At 31.5% G+C, this 16,995-nt stretch overlaps 1 protein-coding gene across 3 annotated transcripts in view; it reads left to right on the top strand.

Annotated features, from left to right (window-relative positions):
• The window catches only part of Ypel (Yippee-like), a 316,125-nt gene that overhangs the window by 22,729 nt on the left and 276,401 nt on the right, over window positions 1-16,995 (top strand). The gene's annotated exons all lie outside the window — the stretch shown is intronic.

Consider the following 16,995-nt stretch of genomic DNA (forward strand, 5'->3'; position numbering starts at 1 on the left):
TGTCTGTAAAAATTGATAGTTTTACAGACACAATGACGTTAAATCGTTTTTTCAAACTTCGCACCCACATACATTGTGTTGATAATCAGAAACCCAGACAGAGTGACGACAAACTGTGGAAAGTTCGACCAGTTTTTGAATCAGTTCGAAAGATAAGTAGAGAACTGCAGATAGAAACAAATGTTTATATAGAACAAATCATGCTTTTCAAATGAAGATTGTCTATAAAGTAATACATCAAAAACAAGCCCAATCTATGGGGAGTAATACTGTATTTATTAGGTGTCAGTGTGTTGTTAGGTATCAGGTGGTGTAAGTGGATTAATTTACAATTTTCTAATCTATCAAGGTAGTACCACAGAAATAGAACCTTATAATTTGAAATATGGACAGAGTGCAGCTATCGTATTGAAATTATCAAAAGGACTTTATACTGCAACCTAATAAGCATACATTGTACTGTGACAATTATTATATCTTTTACAAATTCTGAACCAAAAATCAATACTACTTGTTGCTGGAACTGCTAGGATCAACAGATTTTGTAAATCATCTCTAACTGATGTAAAAGATTCTTCAAAAACAAAAGGGGATCAACGGAACAAATTATCTCTTCAGATGGAATTGTAGTAACCAGATGGTTAGATAACAAGACAGTGATAATGATATCAAACTTCGTTGGGGTTGGCACGGAAGTAAAACGTTGGAATAAAAAACAAAATGTTTCATTGACATAAGTTGACCCGAAGTTATACAAAAGTATAATAAGTCCATGGGTGGAATAGATAAAACAGATACTCTTATTGCATTTTACAGAATAAAAAGTCGTCGCAGAAAGTGGACTGTTCGACTAATCTTCCATGAAGTTGACATGGCCCTAAAAAACTCTAGGTTAGAGTATAAATACATACTTTAGGAATTCCACAGAAAGATATCATGGACCTTTTACACTTTAGGATGAAAGTTGGTGAAGACCTCATAAAAGTCAAACCTTTGAATAACCGAAAACGGGGAAGACCTATCAGCGGTACAGTAATAGTTGAAAAACGCCAAAACGTTAAAATTAGACCTCTTACTGAAGTGCAATTTGATAATATTGAACATTTTCCAGAGCACCCACAGCTACCTTTACCTTTAATGTGCAAAAACCCTGATTGTACAGAAAAATCAAGATGCAAATGCCAGAAGTGCAATGTCCATTTGTGTCTTCAAAAAAAAAAAGAAATTGATTTCTTATGTTTCATATTCGCTAGTTTTTTAAATTTGTTAAGTACTTTTGGGTACAAATGAGCCCATAATATTTTTTTATATATATACAATATAATGCTGTATTTTTATTAATGGCAAAAAGTGTTATATGAACTGTTTTAAGTACATTTTAACAAAAATATTTTTTTGGTGAAAAAAAGCTGAAAAAAAAATGTTACTGAAATGTTTAAGTTCAGCATATTGTGAAGCGGCATCGATCTTTTTAAATCGTCTTGGTATGAATCGGTCCATTTTTGGGTAATTCATTTATGAGTTACATCTAAAATTTTGTTTCCCCTATTATCAGCTCTTTTAGAAGCGACTGATAACCTAACAAAAGAGAAAAGTAAAGCAAGAGGAACGTAGATTTTTTTATTAGAATTTCTGGAATAAACAACGGTTCAGAGGCATATGCAAACAGGATTTGAAAAGCTCAATAAATCAAATATTTAACGTACTCAGAGATAAAGTATTCCGAAAGAATGTCTCATCGTAAATTTTTCTTCAGAATCTTAATTAAAAAAGTACCGCAATTTTCCCATTAATATTAAGATCATTGTACGAATTCTCTAATGTTCAAAACAAAGTTAATTATGATAATAGTGCGTCTCTCATATTCGAAGTAACGTTAAGTTCAATAATCTTATTAAGTATAACGCTGTATTTGGCCAGGTTTTATTGTTATTGCGACATGTAGGCGGATTTTCCGCAATTTATTGATGAAACAAAACGGTAGTTTTTATAGTCAGGTTTTATTATGTCGAACAGGTGGCATGGGTTTATTAATAATTAATATGCATTGTACGATATGTTGTAGTTATACTACAGACAAAACTGTCTAGGTTTGATACATAAGTCATCGGTCACATCCTTATTACGTTATTGTTGTTTTCTATTCTCTTTTAATATTATATTTTATGACTTTTCTTTCTTACTTTCTGGTGAAGCACTTATGGAAATTAAATTTATAAATATTGAACTGCTTCTCAATAGGTTTAAGGAAGAATCTGACTAATAATCTTTTTAATTATATTATGACCATAGCGTGTCTTATTTACGAATGAAGGTCCATTTCGGTCCAATCTTTTACATTTTTTTGTACTAAATAAGCTTTTTCTTTATGTTTTATAGTATAAAACATGCCTTTTTCAACAGTAAATTTATACTCGTCACTTGGGCTATTCTCCTCTCAATTTTGTCGAACTTAACCGATTCACTTGAAATTTGGTGAGTTCATGGGAAAGAGCTCAAATAATAAAAGTTATATAACGCCGACGTTTGCTTTCCTTCCATGGGTGGTTGCCACCCCTTCTCGGGGGTAGAAATTCTTTTGATCAAAATAATCACGCGAATCGGTAGATGATTACATTCTAAACAAATTTTGTTCTAAACAGTTTTTTCAGAAAGTCAATAGTGTTTGAGCTACTTATGGTTGAAAACAGCGAATTTTCATTGAAAGAAATCTCGTCTTTTACGGTTTTTCAAGAATAACTAAAAAAATATGCCTTTGATAGAAAAAGAATATAAGACAAAAATAAAGCTTATAAAATAAGAATGACATTAATTTTTCACAAGATCATCATCATCAGTGGTGCTACAGCCCTAGTTGAGCATCGATCTTCCCCAGTCTATTTCGCCAGTCGTTTCTGTTCACCACCAACCGTTGCCAGTTTGCTTTGCCGATTTTCTTCGCGTCCTCATCCACACCATCCCTCCATCGCAGTCTTGGTTTAACTCTACTCCTATTTCCTACTAGTCCGCTAATAGGGTTTGCCTGGGTGGGTAATTTTCATTTACCTATTTTTATGAAAGATATTACATCCCTACCATTAACTATTCCTTTATATTCTCGTACAATTCGAAATTAAATCGCCTTCTAGAAATACTATTCTCACATATTGTGCCCATTATTCTGATATCTTCCTTTTGAAGACGAGCAGACCATTTGCGTATGTTTAGGAGATGGTCCATGTTTCTGAACCATATGTCAGTACTGGTAGGATGAGTGTTTTATATATTGTTAATTTTGGTTTTTTGGCTTAAATTTCTGTTTTTTAGCTGCTTATTTAGTCCCAAATAACATTTGTTCACTATCAGTACCCTTCGATTTACTTCTTCGGATGTGTCATTATCACTTGGTAAGAGAGAACCCAGATAGGTAAACTTATTTACTACCTCAAAATTATAGTAGTCTATACTTTTGTTTGCCGAAATTGCAAATTGAAATTTGCAATTTCGGCAATTTTGCAATTTCGCATGCAATACATTGAAATTGAAACATATGTTTCAATTTCAATGTTTCAATTTTTCAATTTCATGTTTATTACATTCTGCGCTTGCTGGATAGCTCAGATTTGACGAAGTAAGTCTAAAACGTTAATCACAAAAACGTTTATCATCCATGAACTTCGAGTTTTTTATCGAAGTTAATCAATTTTCTTCATTTAAAAAAACGTTTCTTGGCTTATTTCAGATGCCCCTGATGATGCTGTAGAAAGCGAAAGTACTTGGGCAAGATTTGATTATTACAATTGTGCTCGATATTTGCCTTTAATTTTTCAAAGTTCATTTATTCGAGCATTCAACCTTATATCAAATTATTTTTAATAGTTAAAAAAATTGTAACCAAAGAAATTTTGTTCCATAAGCAAAGAACAATTTTTTATTGATTTAAATACATAAGTTTTAGAATATTAATGTATACAAAACTATTTTTAACCTTGTAGTCCTCTTTAGGGGTGATTTTAAGGAGTTGAAGAGTTCAAAATAAAGAAATATCGTTCCATAAGCGAGTAATGAATTTTTAGTTATCTAAATGAAAACTTAAAACATTTTAAACTATAATATATATATATATATATATATATATATATATATATATATATATATATATATATATATATATAGTTCAGCTCAACAGGCCTCAAAGGCCTAAGGCTTCAACGGTTTTCTTCCATTTCTTTCTATCTTGTGCTAAGTTTTTCAGACTTCAGATCTTCTTTTGCCGACTCCAGCCATTTTCTTCGGGGGCGGCCTCTTTTTCTTTTTGTACCAGCCTCCGTGTTTATTAATTCATTGGGAACTCTTCCTTCCTTCATTCTTACTATATGTCCGAGCCATCTTAATCTTTGAATTTTAGCGAGTCTTGTTATTTTTGGTTGCCCATATATTTGCCCATATTATTTCTCCATTCGTTCTTCTTCGCCAGATGTTCCCCTCTTTTACACCTCCGTATATCCTTCTAAGAATTTTTCGTTCCCATCTATCTAATTTTACTTTCATATCTTTATTTAGTGTCCAGGTCTCGCTAGCATAGAGTACTGTAGGTCGGATAACTGTTGTATATATTCGTTTTTTTGCTGTTCTGGATCCAGAAACTATAAATAGACCTTTTAAGTATTTTTTGCTAAAGGGATGCTTTCTAGGAGTTAAAAACTTCAAAACAAGAAAACATGATTTCACAAGCTATGAATGAATTGTTATTGTTTTTAAATTCGTAAGTTAAGCATTTAACATCGTAAAAAAAAATCTTTTTTAACGATATTTACGTCAAAAGAGTTGGTTTCTAGGGGTTCAAAATTTGTATTAAAGTACAATTTATCATCAAATATGTTTATTTTAGTTAATTCAGTCAAATTTGAATGCATAGAACGGTTAAATACGTGTTTTCCTATTTTTTCCACTTAGGAGTAGTTTTAACACCTTAAAAACAAAAAGCACACTTTGCCCACGTATAACTTTTGCAATGGGAGGGCAAGACAAACTTAAATCCAATTTTGCCGCTAAATCCATGCAGTCAGACAGAATTGGGAGGTAAGGTCCTATTTACTCCCGTGTTACTGGACTATTAATGATTATAGGATTCTCAACAGGTCTCTTTCTAGTATTATTTTACAAATAATCTAGTCTAGAATTATTTTAAAAATTTTTATTTTGCCTTATTACATTTTTATTTAGCGTCTATGCGCGGTCATGTCTTGATAAAGACTGTATTTATTGTGAGTGCAATAATGTTATCAAATTTTAAATTTTAGATGTAATTAGTAAAAAGTGTATTTCAAATTTTGCACTTTTAGTACAAAGTTGGTCCAAAATTTTAGTCTAAAGAACTTGCACTGAATAACATCCCAAAGCGACCTATTTCGGGGCGTAAATGACCTATGCGTAATATGGTGTATGGTCCAACTGCCAGACTGGAAAACTTTGCTAGAATATTTTGTAGGTCAGTGAACGTGAACATGGCCAGAAGTTAGAAGTTAGCGGCTCTAGAAATGTGGCTATATCGACGCATACTGAGAATACCTTGGACAGACAGAATGACCAACACAGAGGTATTAAGACGAATGGTAAAGAGGTGGAATTTTTAACAACTGTTAAAAGGAGGAAAGCGTCATACCTGGGTCATGTGTTCCGTAATGATAAGTACAGTCTGCTACAGCTTATCGTGGAAGGCAAGATTGGAGGTAGAAGCGGTTTGGAAAGAAAGAAGAAATCCTGGCTGAGAATGTTGAGAGAATAGTTTCAAATACCAGAAGCTGCGAATATAATACATGCCGCACAAAACAGAGAAACCTATCGTTTGATGGTCGCCAACCTTCGGTAGAAGAAGGCACATAAAGAAGAAGTGAACGTGAAATACGGCGATACCTTGTAATTTGTCGTGTCACCAAGGAATTTCATGAAATTTTGTATTTAGGTTCTACCTCTTCTATTTAGGTTCTTTTAATGAAGTGAATTAATGTCGATTAACAATAAACAACATAATTTAAGATTTTATCCAGTTTAACCCATTAAATCTCGCCCCCTACAATAGTTATAATTAAAACAATGTCATTGAATACCTTGTCTTCACTGATTTGCATGGAAATTTGGATACTTACTCCCACTTCAAAACTGCTTTTGTGCTATTGGTTGCTTTTTATTTTTGAGGGTGAAAATTACCCCCATTAGAAAAAAATCATATTGTAAATTCAAGCAATTTGGAATTATTTATGACAGTGACATTAAATTTACTGTTTCTTTACTGTTTTAATTTTTTACCACATAATTTCTACCCTTATAAAAAGCACCCCTTGCGAAAAAATGCGAATAGTTGTAGGATTTTTAGGAAACTCACCAGTGAGCGTCAACACGTATGTGTGCTGCCGTATCACCTTTTATAATGTTTATGTTTGCCTCAATTACAAACGAAACGTCAAGAACAAACAATTAAAAAACTTGAAAACGATGTGCCATTAGACCTTCTCCTTTGTCTTAATGCATTATGATATTATACGTAATTTTTCAAGGTAGGTACGTACTAAATAAATACCTCATAGGAATTTCTCAAAATCATTATGTACTTTATGTATCAGCTGCTTTTGTAAGTTTCATAGAAATATTTACCTTTGACATGTTTACATTTATCTTATTTATCCTTATTTAAACTGAATCCCGACAATGTTAGACAAGGTTAGTATGATTTATATTATGACTAACCTTATTAGGTAGACACTAAACAATACATAATTAAAAATAACCGAGTTAAAATTAAAACATGAAACGACAAAGAAATTGGTAATATTCATCACGAAGGTATTTGTTCATACTATCTGGTGTTTAGTATACTTAAACTATTTTATTCGTGGAAATAATTTTTCATGTGGTAAATTAAATATATTACTTGTACATATTGTATTTGTTATCGGAGGTAGATAAACTATTTAATTAATTTAATATTACAATATGTTCTTTTCAATTAAAGGTAACCATTATCTTGCTCTCCATCGGAAAAACAATCTTAGAAAACAAAAGATATAATCTAATTTGTCCATATTTAAAATTCTTTATTACGTTTGTAATGAGCTAAATTTGTAACTGTTTATTCATAAAACAAAAATAGTAATAATTATTTAAAGCTAATAGGTCTATGATTACTTGTTTTTGATATACATGTATGTTAAGTTGGAAAATCAAATAAAAAAATAAAAATTGGATTCAAACCCTATGTAACAAAAATATAAGACTAACTGAAATGGAGAGCAGATTTGGTAAACTTTTTCTTCTTCTTCTTCTTTTTATGTAGACATGACTCGGTCTGTATTTCAATGTGTCTCCAGTGAGTTGTAGTTCCATTGTTTTCGTGGTCTTCCTACTGATCGTCTTCATATTGGGGAACCGTCTTTTGCCGTCTTTACTGCTCTATTTGTTGTCATTCGGCTTATATGGTCGTTCCATTCTACTTTTCTATTTCTTACCCAGTTCTTGATGTTCTCCACCTTGCATCTACATCGTATATCTGTACTTCTAGCTCTGTCCCATAGCGTCTTGCCATCAATTTTTCTAAGTGTCTCAGGTCGTGTTTCTGCCGCATATGTCATTATTGGTCTGATCTGAATTTGTAACTTCTGCCTTTTATTTCATTCCCGATATTTATCCCGATATATTTTTATTTTTCCATATTGTTTCATTCTCTATTTCTCCATAATATGATACCTAGATATTTAAACTCCATCATTTGTTCTATTATCTGACCTTCCAGCTTCAATTTACATCTAAGTAAATTTTCTGTTGTAACCATGCATTTTGTCTTTTTTTGGGGAAATTGAAAACATGATGAATTTTCTGAGAAATGTCTTCACTTTGATAGAGTAGTATTGCGTCGTCTGCATAGCAGATTATTTTAAGTTGTTTTTCTTCCATTTGGTATCCTTTTTTAGTTCTTACTTTTTTTATTATTTCATCCATAATCAGGTTGAACAATAGAGGATTCAGGAATCTCCCTGTCTTATCCCATTCTAGGGACTAGTTCTTACATAGTTCTTCTTCCACTCTTACTTTTATTGTGTTGTTTTGGTAGATATTTTCGATCGTTTTGATTATTCCTAGAGGTATGTCTCTTGCGTATAATAAGTGGATAACGTCCTTTAATTTTTGACCTTGTGAAATGCCTTCTTAAGGTCCACGAAACATAGATATGGCGGTTTGTTCTATTCTAATGATTTATCTTGCACTTGCCTCATTATAAATATAGCGTCGGTGCATGATCTTCCCGAACTAAAACCTTGTTGTTCTTCTGCTAGTTTTATAATTTCATTCAGTTTATTTATCACTTTGGTGTTGTGTTGTGTTTGTAAATTAATTCCTGTGTAATTTTCCGGGACCGATTGGTCTCCCTTTTTGAAGAGAGGTATAAGGATAGTAAACTTGGACTAAATAAATGAGTAACTAAAGCTTATTCGTTTATAACCAATGATCTATGTTTTAGAATGTTCCAAATATATATTGAAATTGCTTTTACAGACGTTATAGTGACATCGTTAAGCAACTAATAGGGTAGGCACAATTGTTATAGAGGGAGCTTCATTGAACTGTAAATGGGACGTTCAAATAGTAAATATTCAAGAGTTTCCAACTTGTTTATGTTGAAAATAGTACAAATTTCAGATGGTCGAATATGATGTTATACCATTATAGGTAAATTTTAATACATAGTAACAAATACTTAACGAATTTTGATAGGGAAACTGCTTGCATGTCTTCTAGATGATCCATATAATTTTTTTACATGCTTTTCTTGTATTTTAACCGCTAATTAGAAGTGTTTCCCTCCCAAGAGAATTCATTATCTAATATTTGAAAGTATTGCTTAATGTGTGAGACCCAGTTGTATCTGTTATTAATTACTGAATTATTTGGTGCAGTAACTTAAAGCTGACGCAGAAACAAATAAGAGGAAGTCTTAAATTATGCATTTGCTATAGCTTGATGAGTCAACAATGTTCTATTTATTGTTATGTATAACTGATTCAATTTCAACATCGTAACAACATCCTCACTTAGTAAATATAAAAATAAATAAAAAACAAATTCATCATATGTAAGAGATACTTAATAACCATCATTATTGTATTTATTGTAGCTTTCCCTGATGATACCTATGAAAATAGGCGAAATACATTGGATAATGTAAAAAGAGTATACTTTGTCTATCAGCTGTTTACCCAATTATTTTCCTCCTTTGACTATATATATATATATATATATATATATATATATATATATATATATATATATATATATATATATATTTTTTTTATATATTTATATATATATATATATATTTATATATATATATATATATATCTATCTACTTATGTAGGTACTGATAAATAATTTAAATAAACGAATTATTCACGTGTTTTAATTCTTACCTCTGTAAATTTCAGTTTTGGGACTTCTATTGGTCAAGAACGTTAGAAAGTCAGGTTAATTAGCCAATTGTGGACACTCGTGACGTAGTAAAAATTCCAAGCTTTTGTCAATCAAAATACCCGTTATAATACCAACTTTGTAATTGTATTGTTCTCTAGCTCGTTTACTTATCTAGATACATAATGTGGATTATTGTCCTTTTGTTCGAAAAAACCTGAATAATAAATTTTTACAAGAATTCCCAGCTATTATTATCAGTGCGCTTTAATCCCTAACATATTAATTGCTTTATTCAAATCCTGATTACACATACTAAATTTTTACAATAATCTCTCCCCTTAGAAATTGTTAGCATATTAATTACTTTATTTAATAAACGAAAATTATCTCAGTGTTAATTCAAATTAAATTAACGATACCAAATATAATTTCACACAAACAAAAGAAACGTATAATCTCATTACACTCTTATTTTCCCTGTGACCCTTTTCTAAGGACCGCTTAGATAAACTGTTCTTACTCACACCATCGCACAATTAATTTGATTCAATCGCACCTGCCTTTTTTTCTGTTACTGTTGCCCTACCAAATGAAAAATAAACAACTCTTGACTGTTGACTCCCGGTAGCAACAGACTCTCTTTCCTAGCTGGTTCCAAGGTTAATGGACGTTTTCACAGCTCTCTCTCTTTCGCTCTCTCTCTCTCCTTCTCTCTCGCCCTCGCCTTCTCTCTCGCTCTCTCTCTCGCTCTCTCTCTCTCTCTCTCTCTCTCTCTCTCTCTCTCTCTCTCTCTCTCTCTCTTTTTCTCTCTCTCTCTCTCTCTGTCTGTACGCAAATCCTCTTGACTTTTTGAATGTGTTCTACCTTTTCGATCTCAGTGTTACTACTGCGAGACACGTGTGTAAAAACCGTTAAAGACAGCTGCTGCCTCTGTACGAGAAATAACCACGAATGGAAGACTGCGTATATAAATACCGCGATTGTGTGTAACAGCAATATTGATAAGACTTTTTTATAAAGTATATTAATAATTTCACATATGTACACGCCTTTTTGAACAAATATCATGGTAAAAATGACTTCACTCCAGTTATGCGAGGTAATGGTCGTTTCCAGTATTCTATTAAACATTTTGAAAAAGAAGATTTTAACCAAAAGCAGTATTGTGATTTTTCTGAAATTTTTTAATCACTTACCAAAATATTTTTGAGTTTAAAATGATTACCAAAAATTATTTTTTTAAGAACAAATTGTTTACCACATGTCAAAAAAATTATCGTAAGCGTTTTAATCTTTTTTTTTTCATTCCAATCACATTTTCCTCAATATTTCTGTGTTTTTTTGTTTACAGCTGTTATAAACAAATTAATGACTTCTGGCTTTTTAGACCAGATGTTGCAACACGCAACTTTCTCTTTTTGAGCCCATATCATATCATCCAAAACACATAATTTATAACGGCGTTTTTGCATAGTGCTATAGTAATTTAACCGTTAACTAACCTGGCGTGTTAAGCGCATTTTTGTACAAATCTGTAGTGGTAGCTTGCTTTATCAATTACTATCGGCGAATGCGGGTAAGAGATATATCATTTGTTCATACTTGTCTTCGAAAAAATTTGCATTCATATATTCTTGGTAGTTACCGAGGTACTTTGATCGGTATCAGCCTAGTTTTATAGAAATATATATATATATATATATATATATATATATATATATATATATATATATATATATATATATATATATATTATAATATAACATATTGCCTTCCCTGATACAGGCTTTGAACTTGTAGAGTGAATTTTACGGATATGCTGGATGCTGCTTAAATTATATGTTGAGAACTTTGTCCCAAGTAGGAATTTCCGAAAAAAAGGAATTATACATAAGTAAATATAATATCGTCGGGTTCGTTCTTTCAGACGATCTTCAATAGTAAGTTTGAGCATTTACAAACACTATCTGGTATTAATGCAGTAGTTTAGTCAACACTGTCATATCATTTATATTAATAGGTAGATAAAAATTAAACAGTTTTTCGGTAATTCTTAAATCATAACTTTTGAAAATCTGCCTTCTATGACGAATTGTTGGTGTAATAAAATTTGTAATATGCAAGAATAGTAGTATTCTATACAGAAGATATATTAAAAGTATTTTTATGTAAAAAATATCCATTCAAATTGAAATCGTTGGTTCTGTACTACAACTAATTATTACACATATAATACATAATATATTTGCTGAATTTACTTTCCATTCCATGCTGAATTTACATTCCATTTTACGAAAATTATTTGGTAATTACATGGCCTGACAGAAATGGAGCGACTTTAGAGATATTTTTTTTATTTTGAAGAATAACCTTTAACTCGTTCAATTCTGAGAAAGTTCCACAGACGGTTAAAGTCACGGTCTAAGGGATATTGTTCGTTGGTCATTACTTCGCTGGTATTATGTCAGAATCCACAAGTTTTTACCTCTGTTCACTTTTTTATATTCAACATTAATTTTGTGATTATTAATTATTCATGATTATTATCATCAGTCGTGATTTTTAAATTGACTATGCAAGTGTCCAAATATACAAATATAACTGCTCAAAAATAGCTAAGTTGGCTGTAGTAAGTCGCACCGTAGATTTGTGTAGAAATATCTTTGGAAGGTTGTTTATAACTAAAATTTGAGTACATTTTTAAAATTTTTCCCGCGCGTAGAAATTACAATCTGCAAATAACAGGACGAAAGAAAAAACTTTGATAACTTTTCTTTCCCAAGTATGTATTTACTCATGTGTAGTTTCCCACGCTGTTTTCGCTATTATTTTTTCCTGAAAATGGCTTATAATCTTTAATATTTGACTCCTTCGAATCTTTTATATTCCTATAAGGGCCGAAAGTCCCTTAGAGTAAACAAAAAGTTTTTTTGAATGATATAAAAAATTACACTAAATTTCCTCTTCTTTTTCACCCCTGTAACTCATTAAAATAAACATTATAGAAGTTTTCAGGGACTTTCGCCCTCAGTAATAATGTAATCTTTCATTCTGCGTTTAAATTTTTCAAAAATACTTATTAGTTTTCTCAGGATTCGAAAAAAATGAATGCATTTAAAAAGCATTGGCCCGAAATTTTGCGCCTACGCTCTTAAGCCACCAATACGTTTTATGATTTTTATTTCTTGTATAATCTCAGGACTTCCAGTGTGGCCTTATGCACATACTCTTTTATTTGTTTATTCATTGACGTTGTTTGAAACAATATGCGAAGACTGCGCACCACGAACCGCTATTTCGTGGCGCTACTTCCGTGAATCCGTGTCGTGGCGCTACTTCCGTGACGCTCGCCTCAGCATTTCACTAAAGAGACACAGTAATACAACGCCAGTATAGAAGCTTCGCTTTAATAAGAAAGTTATTAAGTACAAAACTGTTGGATACAACCCAAAGTGATTTTGAGTGACATTGTATGAAAAAAATTGAATGACCTAATAAAACATAAACCTCATTATTTGCAAACAATTAAATCATAATAAGCTAACAAAAATTGTTACTATGAAAATGCCCTCAATTTGCCTGGCACAATGACAACGTAGATCTTCGTGAGAGTAACTAAAAAATATTTATATGTTCCTTTTGCATTATCCATTGCGAAAAGTGCGATAATAGGTTTCCAAATTATTTGTTAAATATCAAATAGTTCCATAAATTCCACAATTAGGTAACAGTAGATGATTTCTAGATTCACCATGCAACACCTTGTAAAGCCGAAAATAATTTTTTGTGATAGACAACCTGATTCTATAGAACTTTTTTTTTACTTGACACAATTTCCACGTTCCGCGAACGGAAAAGTGAAGCACCCTGCATATTAGTTTAAATCGAAACACAAATACATGTCAATATTGTTCTTTAAAGTTTTAAAAGCATTTAGTATTAATAACTAGTTTCTTTATAGAATTGCAATTATACTCATTGTGGATCATTGTTATATAATTAAATAAAGCAATTTTTGACGTGAAACGAAAAAATATGTAAAAATTATTAAAATTCTAAAATTAAAGCAAAATTTATTTTATGAAATAAAGTCCAGTTGTTTGAAAATGACCAGTATGTATTTATATTTCTATAATTATTTTAGCTGCGGAAAATATGGTGGACTACGACTTGAAGCACAATCACGCAATTGAACTCCCAAAACTAAGTCGTCAAGTCTATAGCAATTCCTCCAAGACGAAAGTTCAAGAGGATTTATCGGAGAGGCCATCAAAAATCATTCATTAGAAGATTGCATCTTCTTCTTTCAAAGAACACCTGACAACAACGGAGATATTTTATATTTGGAGGAATAGGAGCAACAATCCTTTGACTTTATGCCACGTGTACAGAAAGACATTGGGGAAATGCAGCAAGAAATCCGACAGATTAATATGAAGACGGACCACGATGAATGTTTTGTGTTACTCAACGATCCCCAACAAAATACAGGGATGAAGTACGTGCCTCTTATATTCTGCGTTTTTTTTTTCGACAAAGGCGTGAAAACCTACGTCACGGTCTCTACTCAATTAATTCGTTCCTCCGATACAGTTGGTGTGGTTTTGAGTCCATCGAGACTTGTGGCTGATTTTGAAATTTTGATCCACAAGGTCGTAACTACCGTTTTATCATCTGGGTGAATGAAATAAACGCCCAATCCTTTCATTCCCATTTTTCCAATTGTTTTTACCATTCCCATTCCAATATCCTCACTTTTCTGTCTACGCTTCTACAGTACTAAAAATTGGTATACGTAAATCTGCATGTACCTGTCCGTACACTCACCAGGAAGATCAAGTAGGCTGAAGACGTCTTACATGAAAAGTTGGAAGAGCTGAGTAGAAACGAAATTTCCGATTATCAGTTTGTTAAATTTGTGTCATACAGATATCATAAAAGCTTGTAAAACAACCTGAAAAACAAGTACTGCAAATAAAATGTTCCTTTTTTAAAATCCTACGCTCGTTTTTATTATGAAATCCATAAAAACTAAATAGCCATTTTAAATATTTTTCAGTCATTCCCAGTACATACATACTTACACTATTTGTTTTCTTTTGCCTACCCGCATAGATTTCCCCATTTTCAAATTTTGTAGTTTTCTTTATTTCCGTATTGGCATAGCAATTTTAAATTCAGTTAAAAGTTTCAGTTTTTAAGAAATTTTAATTTTTAAATTGATTTGCTGTTTTCATAGGACGGGTGTTTCATCACGTAGGTTTTAACCGTTTTTAAAAGCCAAGAAACTGCACTTGGGCGTTTTACTGCATTCTGTTATAATAAATAAATATTGCTAATTATTTCAAATTTTTAAAATTATCGCCAATGGTGGTGTGAACTGTAGAGTTCTGCGCGTGTAGGAAGTTGATTTTTTCGTTTTCTATGTCATAAAAACTCAAATTACATCAAAACGGTAACACTCTTTGTTGTAACATGGAATGTGTGCTCAACAAAGGATGAAAGAATTTAAGGGGAAATTGAAAAATGCAATGGAAATCAAATAACGAAGTTGGGGACTACTTAGCACATACTCACAAATATTTTCATTAAAAAGTTCACTATCGATTACCTACCTAGCAGCTAAATTCTCAGATCTCAAATCTGTTTAGATTGGCAGATACGTCTAATAGGCCACTAACCATGAGACTCCTGTTAGAAATATATCACTTAAATTTTAAAGAAATTTCCTCAAAATAATTTCTTAATTTAATAGATTACCATGTAAACAAAAAGTGTAACAGGTAAAGTTTGTTTAGCAGAAAATGGTTGACTTTAATTAGTGCGGTCGTAAATTTTATTAAGTTTATCTGACTTGGCCCATTGGCCCATAAGTCAACCATTTACTGCTAAACAAACTTTAACAGGTTATCTTCCTCATTATAAAATAGCGCGTTAGGACAAAAATTCTGGTGATGAGTTAATCTATCTGCGGTGATCAATTTACGGGTCTCCAAAGAATGTCGGTGATCAGATTGCTGTATCTCGGAGGGTCTAATAATTTTATGGCGGGCTATAAAATGATTAGTTCGTACACGTCCTTATGATATAGATTGATTAAGTTTAAACTTATGTATAAGAGTTTTTCCTGGTCACTTTTTGGTTCTAGTTAACTTTTTCCTCTCTTTCCCTTGAATTACATCTGCACGTAAAAGGTATGATCATTTAGAATGCACATTTAGAAACTTATTTAAAATATAAGTAGTGTGGCGAGTAAAACTAAAAGGTTACAGATGTAGTTAAGTAAAATCTAGAAATTTGTGTTTTTTGGATGTTACCCCGTAGAAGTTCTTTTTATATATAATTATTCAGTTTAAAAGTATATTTTGGCGTTGTTAAAGTTGATTTTGAAAGTTATAATTTATTGATGAATGCAAAGAAAATGATTTTAGCTCTAAGAATTATATTCCAGCGGTTTTAATTCTAAACAAGATTCCAAATATAACTATTTTTCTCGATATGCGTATTTACGTTTCGTGTGAATGTCACGAATAAATATTTTGCACTTAACCGAGAAAATATTCAAGCGAAAACAAAGTGCTTGTTCGAGGTGAAGGTTAATACTTGATTGTTGGCAACTTGCCTTTTTTTCTCGCCTTTTTTTTTAGATTCTCATACAGCCTTCTAAGTATAAACCGAACAAAAGGGTAGTATAATAGGAATGTGCTCTGTTACATTACTTTATTTCAAAAATATGAAACAGTTGTGGAAGGATGAAAATTTCAAGGAATGAAATCGATACTCTTGCCTCTCTAATGGTTATCCTTCCAGTTAAAGCGTCAGAATACTTAAGGGCGCTTAATTATTTGTATTTTAGTTACTCATATACGAAGGTATTTCGAATTATTTAAAATTTGTAAATAAAAGATAGAAGTAGCAGCCTAAAGTATAAATTAATAAATGACGTAAGCTAACTTAAATTTGAGTATTCTATTTGAAGAATTATATTTGGATTTTATTCCCCACCATACAATTGATAAAAAAACGTAAGTTTCAGAACAATCTGCTTTAGCTTGTCGGTGTGGATACACGTTTTAAATTAGTAATAAAGTGTACATAGTAATAATACAAAGTAATATATTTTTTACGATTTAAATCAATATTATTATCCAATTATCCAACGTTTTGCGTTACTAATTGAAGAAAATGAGGCATGCTATACTTATAGTAATTGTTATTGTAAATTGTTAGGTTTCTTCTATTGTAGAGAATGTATTTTCTAATTTCATGAATGGACTAGGTTTTACGAAGGAGCCTATTTAATAAATGAGTGAAAAAATCCGAATATATTCTCAACTCACCTCTCAACCACATCAAATTCTTGATTTAATAATTAAAAATTGGGAGATATTAAGTTTTTAATACAACTCTTTCTAGCATATAAACGTAAAATTCGATCCATTCTCACCTGCTTTATATACACAGAGTGGAACAAAAGTCTGAAAACGCCTAATTAACTCGTCGGTCAATAATTCCTGGGCCTAGTTAGTAAAACAACATTTTTTTGCAAAAATT

The sequence above is a fragment of the Diabrotica undecimpunctata genome, chromosome 4 (assembly GCF_040954645.1).
Source record: "Diabrotica undecimpunctata isolate CICGRU chromosome 4, icDiaUnde3, whole genome shotgun sequence".
Taxonomy (NCBI): domain Eukaryota; kingdom Metazoa; phylum Arthropoda; class Insecta; order Coleoptera; family Chrysomelidae; genus Diabrotica; species Diabrotica undecimpunctata.